At 36.3% G+C, this 8,323-nt stretch overlaps 2 protein-coding genes across 2 annotated transcripts in view; one reads left to right on the top strand and one right to left on the bottom strand.

Annotated features, from left to right (window-relative positions):
• Positions 1 to 625, bottom strand: part of LOC116851100 — a 4,590-nt gene extending 3,965 nt beyond the window's left edge. Inside the window, exon 1 of the mRNA XM_032830204.1 lies at positions 276 to 625. The gene's annotated coding sequence lies outside the window, so the exon portion shown is untranslated. The remainder of the gene's footprint in view (positions 1 to 275) is intronic.
• An 88-nt stretch (positions 626 to 713) lies between these two features.
• Positions 714 to 8,323, top strand: part of LOC116850949 (zinc finger protein 2 homolog) — a 148,441-nt gene continuing 140,831 nt past the window's right edge. The window contains exons 1-2 of the mRNA XM_032829993.1: positions 714 to 865; positions 1,161 to 1,252. The gene's annotated coding sequence lies outside the window, so the exon portion shown is untranslated. The remainder of the gene's footprint in view (positions 866 to 1,160; positions 1,253 to 8,323) is intronic.

The raw sequence follows: 8,323 nt of genomic DNA, 5'->3' as shown, positions 1-8,323 counted from the left end.
ATATATATATATATATATATATATATATATATATATATATATATATATAATTAATAAATACCAATTATAATTTTAATATAATTAATTGAACTAAAAAAATTAATTATATTCTAATTACTAAATAATACAGACTCGATAATTGAATGCTCGTTAAATAATAGTACAAATTGGCATAAAGTAATATCTCTTTTTTATTTAATGAAATTCCAAAGATTCTTTTTTAAAAATATTAAATACAAATATATTATTAACGTTTCAATTATTGGGACACTTACTGTATTAACAAACATTGCCACTTATAATCGGCTAGTGGGAAGTTAAACGCAGTCTATATTTTGTATACTGTTTTCGTATATTGTTCGTTCCAATGTGAACAATTATTCCGTTTTACGTGAGCGAATATTCCGCTAGTGTTTCTCACTGAAAGTGAGACGACTTTGCTGGACGAAGTCCAGTTATCATTTACGAGCACTTTATATGTGATAAATTTGTAAACTTCAGCGTTGTCCAATTTCTCGATTGATCGGCCGGTTTCTAGCAACAATCTCCGATTGTTCGAATTCTTTCACGTTTATCGTTAGTTCAACACTCTACCCGCTACTATAATTTTCTACAAGTGTTTGTGTCGTGTGTATTTGAGCCAGCGTATCTTAAGACGCAGAATTAAGATACTTTTAGTTTACTTTTCTATGTATATTCTCATATGGACAGATTACAGTATCGTCCACAAACGTTTCACTCGACAATGTTTCTCTCTCGGCACTGAAACATTTGTCGATACTAAGTTTGACCGACGATTCTAAGTTTGACCGATCACGTATTCACGCCGACATAAACATTCATTGGCTCTTGTACGGAAAAAGAGGTATTACTTATACACACATTTATTATTATACATGGCATATAATCATATTTACTATAATAAATATTTTTCTTATGTTTTAAATATATTTATAGTTATTTTACGCAGCCATGCATTCTTTTCCTTTGCATATATAAGTTTAAATTAAATTTATAAATATTTATATAAAAAAAAAAAAATATATATATATATAATATTATACACAAATAGCTTTATATATGTATTACGGTACCGTACGCAAATACATTTCTATCAGAGTATTCATCTATCAATTTTTACTTTTTTAAAAATCTTTTAGAATTTCATATGCAACCTATTTACTAAAAAATGCCTGAGCCGGCATTGTGGAAGGCGTCAATAACATCTGATGTATTATACTTGGAATTGCAGGTAATATTCTCTTTCTGCGTATTACCGACTGTAAATAACAGAGTACACAGAAGTTCTCGACTAACGGTTACACGCCGCTGAGAAAGAAGTTCCCGGAATATTAACAGACTTCTGTATTTTTGTGGCGCGCGTGCTACTTTAAGATTATATATAATATTGCAGACATATAATACATATATACGAAGTATTATCCTGTTGCTTCGATGTGAGCAAATTCAGCTTGCGATTTATACATCATTGATGTCGAATAAAATAAAAAAGATGCACGGAAAATAAGAGCGGACAAAGACTGAGTGTCGACTAATTCTTAATTACTTACACAAGAAGCTTTATGATAACATCTTTATAATGCACAAAGAGAAAGGGTTAACTGAATTAACGCGACAATGAACTAACTAATAAACATGTTTCGGCTGAAGGAAACAGAATTTCTGGTTTTTACACTGTGAGAGAAAAAATACCTAAAAAATAAAAAAAATATTTATTTGTTTATAGGATACTAATAATGTATTTACTTAGATCAAAATGTCTTTATTTGAATAAAATTAAACAATTGATTTTATGAAAAGCTAAGCTTTTAAGAAAATGTGTATTTTTTTATTTGATAAAAAATATTTTATATTAATATAAGTAAATAGGGGTCATGAATAAATAGGACCCATCGAATAAATACTTTTATTTCTTAGATATTTTCTCTTAGTGTAGAATCAATTTCAATCCGTAAGAATTGGAAATTTGTAATCAATAATTTATAATTTACAAATTCACAGAATTGAATTTGGTTTATAAGAACCAGAAGCTCTGTTCCCTTCAATTGAAACACGTTTATTCGTCCATTGTCATGGTAATACAATTCTTTTTCTTCATATGCAATAATTTTTACTACGTCCTCTTCTTCCGACTGACTCATGTCGCGTGAATTAATCTGTTTCTACTTCCGATTTCTTGCGATTCACATTCGTGGTACAACGTTAAGAAAGAACACGTTCTATATCAGCATTTATTCTCGGAGCAGGACGGAGTGAAATTGAAATGTTCGCGCGCGCGTCACTTGAGGGGACAGACACCGAGGAAAGAAATAATTCATAATCGCCGAGGCATCATCGCGACTCGTCCGTGAAGCGCCGGTTGACGAATTTGGCGTCGAGCTTTTTACGCCCAGTGAACTCGGGGGTACGGTTGGCACGTGGCCGGTGGAAGGAGCGCAAGGTTGCGCCCAACGAACGCACGGACTTTCGGCAGGAACGCTGAAAGGGGGCACCTTGCGCCAGCTGTCCGACGTTCTTTTAGTCGGGAAAAGTCCGAGTCATCGGGTCTCGGTATCCTCTTTTGTTTGATTAAAGATATCGCGGCCCAGCAAGAGACGCGTGTACAGTTAGTTCTCCAGAAATACGAATTATCAAGAAGTATAATGCAAGAACGGGAGTCATCATGCCGCGGAGGAGCGACGCAGGTGCGATGGGATTATTTATTGTTCAATTATTTCCCTCGTTACTTTGCATGACTTATTGCAATGCAGGAGTTTAGCTAGAAGGGGACGAGGGTGCCGTTGCGAAGGGAGAACGTGTTCTTGAGAAGAGTTAATTGGGGAGATTTGCGATTTTCTTTTGATCGATAAATTGTGCGATTATTTAAAACCTTTCCGGCTACATTTAGATATTTCAGAGAGAAAGAATATTGGGAAGATAATAAAATATTTGTTCGATGACTAATGACTAATGACATATTTACTTAAATCGAAACTCTTTTGGCTGAGTAAAAGAAACAATTGCTTTTGTGAGAACTAACTGTTTCAAGAAAATACATGTATTTTCTCGTGTAGAAGAAACTTTTTTATGCATTGAGAAGAAAAAATGGTATCGTTACTAAAATTATAGTTACTTTTGGCGTCAACTATACTTTTATTGTTCTAACAAAACAGTTGTAGCAGCAATGCTATAGGAAATAGAACCGGATGACAAAGAAAACTGAAAATCCGTTATCCATTGTACACGAGCAAGAACCGGTTCCGCGGGTACCCATATGACACGGGTATTTGAATGATACGTGTACTCCCATATATGACATTTATCACTATTTTATCAAGAAAAATAAAGGATAGTAACAAAGAATAATGACAAACATCATACGTAAACGTGACGCCACTTCACCAAAGTTCGCCATTATTCTTTGTTATTATTCTTTATTTTTCTCAACAAAATAGTGGTAAATGTCAAATAGTGATACACACGTGTCATACGAATACCCATGTCTTATACGGGTACCCGCAGAACCAGTTCTTGTTCGGGTACAATGGATAACGGGTACTCTGGATATTGCAGCACAAAGTGCATATAAAGTTATTATCACTAACATTATAGTGACACTTATTACAAAAATGATTCTCTTGATTAGAATTCTTTTACTATGCGACTATAGTTACAAACACCAAATACCTTTTCCTCAGTGCAAATATGTCACTCTCTAAATTTCTTAGAGTAAAAAATGACAGTATTTTCACTCGAGGCGATAGTGAAAATAGCATCACTCGAAATCATAAAAGTGAACGTTTCATTTAAGATTAGAGTAAATTTTTACTCCATATGAGCGAATGTTTTAGTCGATTAGAGTGAGAATATCTTCCTTTCACGGTGGAATGCATCAGGTTTACTCTTAAATTTTGAGTAGAAATATTTACAATAATATTTATAATAATTTAAAGGAAAGATTCACTCTAGAAGAGTAAAAAGTAACTCAAATTCGAATGATTCGGCTGTCACTTTATTTTTCAAATGAAATTTTATTGCAAAAAATTTTTAGAAATTTTTATAAATATTTTTTTCTTTCTTAGATATTGTTCTTTTGTCTCAGCGTAGATATTTTGGCAAATATTTTGATATTTTAATAAATCACTTTCGATTTCGTCAGAGACATTTGAAGCCTAACGCGCGACGAGTTTCGTATCGCGAAATTATTATTTATTTGTTATAAAGCTGTGATAAAAATTGTAAATATGTGGAAAGAAGTAAAATATATTTGTAATTTTATGCATTTCTAAATTTATGTTATATGAATCTGTGAACCAGATAATATGAGCGTGACTAGATAATTAAAAAAAGGAATATCAACTAAAGACAGTTTAAATAAGGACATATTAATATAAAAACCTAAACAAAAATAATAATAGTAACATAAAATGTAAATAAAACCGTCCGAATATCTCAGAATATTGGAGAGTATCGCAAAACATGACTTACTAGATTGAACTGATTAACGAGTAATCTCTTGATGGGAAAAAGATGAAATATGTACTGTTTTATAACAGGCATGACGATTGAAGAATACAAAAGACCGTAATAGAAAAGGGGGAAGCGTATCACAAGTGATCTTTCAGAAAAACCAATCTTGCGGCATGAAGTGCCGCTGCACGCCCGCTCAAAGGTTAATTTGCGATTTATCGCGGTTTATCGGTTCGCGGTGCAGTTCGGGCCAGTTTTTTGCCTCGGTGCAAACGATGCTTATCGCGCGGCCGCCGGAGTGAGTCGTCAGCGTAATTTTAAATTTGCGATGCGTCGTACCGCCATTACGGCGCGTTTGAGCCTCTTGAACGACTTTACCGCGGTTCTCGCGGCTAAACACGGTGCCCTCCGGCCGAGTCGAGTTCACCATCCGCGTAAGTACGAAGTGAAAGAGGGCCACAGAGCGGGCGATCATGTGCCGGCTCTCCCTCGCGCGAAGTGACTTCGCGAGTAGACGAAGGAATGAACGGATCCCGGCAGATTCGGAATCTTTGAATTGAGAGAGGGAAAGGAGAAAGGGAGCAATAAGCATTTAGACGGACATTTAGAACAGGAATCGCGGCCGACGCGCGTCGATCCTCAGTGCAAATATGTCGTATTTTTACAGCTTGCAAAGCGTTACACAACGGGCCGCGCTTCATCGATCCGGGTAGCACGTGCCCGACCATAAGCGGGTGCAAATGAGCGGGCATAAAAATAAGTGTCGTGCAGGACGGAGTGTCTTACCGATATCCCTCTCCCTGCCTCTCTTGAAGTCTCCCTTTCTCCTGAGACACGCTTGAAACAGGGAGACAGCTGAAAACGTACGTACGTGCGCGCATCATGCGCTCATGATCGCGCGCGGATACCGCAGTCGTACGTGTTTGTGCATTGCGTGCACATAGATTTATACATGTGTGTAAATAAATACCCAAGCACGTTTCTATAGGTCGTTTCCAAGGCGATCTCCGCTTATTAGCGGTGGTAGGTGAGGTATCGAGTTTGCAGTCGAATGGCTCTCAACGTGAGTCTCTCAGAGGCCGAACTGATCGACACCATCTGTGGTGAATTCTGACCTGGAGAAAGTGAATCAAAAGATTCAAGAGATTTACATCTCGCGAATTAAAATTTGCAAGAATTCAATAAATTTTAATTCACCTTCAATAATTTTTTAGTTTAAAGGAGTTAGATATTACACTGAAAGAAAAAATATCTCGAAAACCAAAAATATTCACGGTGAGTACTAATAACATATTTACTTCAATTTAAATTGTATTTAAATAGAACAAACCATTGCTTCCTCGAAAAGCTATGGTTTTAAGAAAATATATATTCATCAATGCATCTTTATTTTAAAAAAATTTCTTTTTATTGCAAAAATATGTGAATTTGTATAAATAAATATGTTATTGGTACTCACCAAATAAATATATTTTACTTTTGGACATTTTTCTATATATTTCAGTGTAATAATGTGGCTCTTAGTATTAAAATTAAAAAATTTACAAGAAATGCAGTTGATCAGTTTGGTTTCTGAAAGACTCATATATGACTTTAACAAACGGGAGGAAACAATTATGTTCAACAATGTTGAATGACATGATATTGAAACAATTTCTAAAACACACGTGTATGTACAGAAGCATAAGGGGATATCTCTGAAAGGGAAAGGGGAATATGCGCGCGTGTAAATATGTCATATGGCTCTCGGGACTGGCAATTTGAGGGCTAAGTTCTAATCCGTCTGAAATCCTTGTCTACATATTATTCCGATAATATCTACTGCACGGTCGAATATCGGCCGGCATATCGTATCATCTCCGAACCGGCTCTATTCTCAACTAATCGCCGACCCTCGACCAGTCCACCAAAGTTGAATTTCGTTTAGTGTCTGGCAACGCTCCCAACGGAGTTCATTACGTGAATTATTGAGAAACCGAGACACTTTGAAGCGTTTTCATCGCAGAGTAAACTCTCGGTACTTTATGTAATGATATTGACGAGAGATATCAGGCAATTTCTGCGAAGTAAGTGCCGCACGAGCGACACCTGCATTTTAATTCCTCGACAATTTATCAATCCTCTCAGAACATAAAGGTGATCGATTTTTGTATAAGATTACATATTTTTTCATTAACACGGTAAGAATTTTCGAGTGAGAAATTAAAGATGCCGATAATATCTGTCATCATTTTTGGCAATTATTCATAAAATACGAATTCCAAAATTGCCCGTCTCACGAAGGGATGAAGATCTCTCTTAATACGTAGAGTCCAATGAAATTCCTTGATAGGCAAGGCCAAAGGGTGAAGACGAAGAGGCACCGCAGCTTTGGAAACGCTCTGTAGATGCGTGCACTTAACGACGGTATATGGCGCGTTTATGGACGTATGAGAGTGCCGCGCATTAAACCGGATCGGGTAAGGCGCGCGAATTATTTATTATCATACACTTGGCCCAGTTTAAGACGCACACGTCGGGGTTGCCTGTGCAATTTCCAGACGACGATCTCTCATCGCCGCGGCCTGTGCGCGCCGACACGCGCACACGATCGTAGGTAGGTAGGTATACCTTCGTGTAACAAGTATACATGTCCTCGTCAATGCAACAACAACCTGTGCGCCTCGAACCGATGCATCGTGATGCATCGCGAGCAAGCGAGCGAGCGCGGACGGTGCCGCTTTTCCTCGCTTCTCCTCGTATATATCTGATCAGTCGATGGACGCAAGCTTGGCGTGAGCTTCACGAAACTGGGTCTTGCGGAGTCATCGGTGTAACGCGAGCATTTGAAACGGAACCGGTTTAATGACGATCGGAATCAGTTTTATCAATCAGCCGAGTGACCGCACGCGCGCGCGAACTTTCGACGACTGAGATTGCAATTGTATGTGGATCACGTGCTGTGCCAAGCATACACGCAGAAAAGTACATACTACATTCAAACCAATGTTATGTCATTAGTTTAGATATCCGCAAATCTATCACTACAAGTATCAAATTTGTTCAAGATGCATATTAAATTCAAAGAAAAATTCGATTTGCTCACCATATATGTTTTAATCAACTTTTTTCTTCACTCAAGTTTTATAACATTCTTGTAGAGAGAATAAATTCATCTTCTGAATACGCGATAATGAGCCTTTCTCAAATTTTGTGATGAATATATCTCAAGATTATTATTAAGAAAATATTCTTTATTGAACATAACTATTACTTAAAAAAAGGAAAATAAACTGAGCAATCGTTTCTCATAACAACAGAATGATATTTTTCTGTATGTAGTATAATATATACAGAGAAAGAGTTCTTATTTAATGCATAAGCCAAAAATAAAGTATTTGAAAACATTTTAATATAAATTACTATTTGTGAGTAAATGTATAATAAAGTTGCCTAGTTATCGACAATACACGATGCGTATTATGTGATGAATTGCAATGGAGTTATAACGTTATTAATATTCATTATGACGTGCGTGTAATTTGTAATTAATTATACGGTATCCCTAGACGCAGGGCGCGACTCTTTATGGCCAGCTACATTTATTTCGACGTCACGAAGAAATTTATAGTAGTTTCCATTACGAGAATCGTAAGTTACTTTATATGCCGTCGACATGCGTAAAATGTCAATTATCGAGTTAAGAGAATCATTGTGTTAAGTTATGTTCGTCTGTTGCTTTTATACATCACTAATTGCGCTTCACACTTACGTATTTGCTTTTTAATGTTCGACCCGAAGAAAGTTGCGTAAATCAAATTTCACGTGGGCTCACGACGCGTTCTCTTAACGAAGAAAAATGCACGTTATAAAC

This window comes from Odontomachus brunneus, unplaced genomic scaffold (genome assembly GCF_010583005.1).
Source record: "Odontomachus brunneus isolate Ranch 3 - 2012 unplaced genomic scaffold, Obru_v1 Obru_scaffold_001, whole genome shotgun sequence".
NCBI lineage: Eukaryota > Metazoa > Arthropoda > Insecta > Hymenoptera > Formicidae > Odontomachus > Odontomachus brunneus.
Note: the sequence above shows the minus strand (reverse complement) of the source record. Positions and strands in the feature narration are given on the sequence as shown.